The following is a 1,951-nucleotide window of genomic DNA, read 5'->3' on the forward strand; positions in this document are numbered from 1 at the left end:
ACCCTGCTTGCCTCTATCAGTCAAGAGAGCCTGACACCTCAGAGTATGACTTGCCCTGTGCAAAGAGTGAGGAGTGGCATGGACAGCCCTGGGCAGGGGGTAGTGTTGGGGCACTGGACTCTGTGCGAGGCACAAAAAATATCTGTTTTAATGGTGCAGGCCTGATTATAACAGAAAGTCTAGAAACAGTAAATAAAAAATGAAACGAGGAAGAAATTAAGAGAATGATGCAAAGCAATGGAATGTTTGGTTACATTTTCCAGGTTTGAACCTTCTTTGTGTTCTTATGGTCCCTCTTTGCTTTGTTTTCTTTTCCTTAACACAGCGGTCTTTTATGGGGATTTTGTGGTTTTTCTCTGTTTTGTTTTTTTGTTTTCAGAATGAAAGTGATTTTCAGAGCTGGGCTGGGATGCCATCACAGGGTCATGGACAGCTGGTGCCATTGCAGGTGCCCTGGTCCCCTCTGCCCAGCCTCCCTCTGCAGCTCCCAGGGGCTCCGGTCTCCCGCAGGTCCCCTGTGAGAGCTGCCAGGCCCAGGCAGGTGCATCAGAGACACCGGGGCCTCTCCAAGGGCCACTGGGTGCTTGTGGTTGGACACCTGAGCTCTGCCTGGAAAGGTGAAGAACAGTTTTCAAGATTTAAAAAATATGAACACACTTGCATCAGCTAAAATGACTGACTAATCTTAATGTCAATGTTTTCCCATGGAAAATAGTGGAAATTTTGAGGAAGGGTATTAATCTCTGAATATCGATCTGTCCCTCTCAACTTGCGTTACCACTGCTCTGGCTATCATGCTGCAGATGGCATCTCAGTAATCTTTCACATATTCCCCCATGTCCTGATTAAAGGGATCATTTCTAAAGTCCCCTTTGCATTAGACTATCTGGACATGTGCACTTTCCATAGTTCTCCAGCTTTCCTGCTCCCCTTTCTATTTATCTGTTCAGATATCTCTCAGCTCTCCAGTTGCTGCTCTGAGCTTCAGGGATTCTGAAGCTTGTCTCATCTTTCAGGAGTCTGACTGTCTCTTTACCCAGCTCTTTAGCTGTATTTCTTTCTACCTGTATGTCTCCTACCTAAAACATTTCCAGGAAGGTTATTGCTTGTGGAAAGTGGAGCTCACTGCAGGCAGCTTGGACTTAACATATAGTGTAGGCGTGTATTCTACTTTTTATTAAACCTGGTCATATTTTATTTTTCTTTGCTTGCAATTAAGAAAAATCCTCCTGTGTCTGCATGGATCTAGTTCTCTAAGGCAAGCAGGTGGGAATTGGTGCATAGGAGCTGTAAGATTCAGCTAGAGCCTTGAGTGGAAAAAGGTTAGATGTTAAAAAGAGTGATGCAAGTCCCCAGTGGCTGAAGAGGGAAATTGCAGGGTTGAGGAGGTGGGAGGAAGGTTGTCCATGCAGGTCTCTTATCAAAACTACTGCTTTTCCTCCATGTTCAGACCTTATTAGGAGACACTGGATCAATATCAATTGGAGAATGTGGAGATCACTTATTCTGCAATGTGAAGAATAAAGAAAGCTTAAAAAGCAGACATCTTTGTTTTACAGGTGCTCACTGAAACCTTGCTCTTGTAAATGCACTCCTGAAATATCTCCAACTATCCACACAAGAATTGAAGAAGCGAAGAAAATTATGGGTAATTATGGAAAATTATGGAAAGAGACATGGCTTCCCAGGGGCTATATGCATTTTAATGATCCCTCTGGTGTATGTGGGTCAGAGCCCATGCACTTCACATGTTGAGAGGAGGCTGAACAAGCCCCTCAAGAAATTAAAGTCAGATGTAAATCCGCAAGTTTCTTGGAGCATTAATGGGCCCCCTGAGGGCAATTACCAAAGAAGGCTCCCCAGGGGCTGATTAGAGCAGAAAGGTGGAGGCCCTGACTGCAGGCAGGCAAAGGCAAAGTGCAGGTGTCTGTGATGCCAAATCAACCTTGAT

The sequence above is a fragment of the Dromaius novaehollandiae genome, chromosome 30 (assembly GCF_036370855.1).
Source record: "Dromaius novaehollandiae isolate bDroNov1 chromosome 30, bDroNov1.hap1, whole genome shotgun sequence".
NCBI lineage: Eukaryota > Metazoa > Chordata > Aves > Casuariiformes > Dromaiidae > Dromaius > Dromaius novaehollandiae.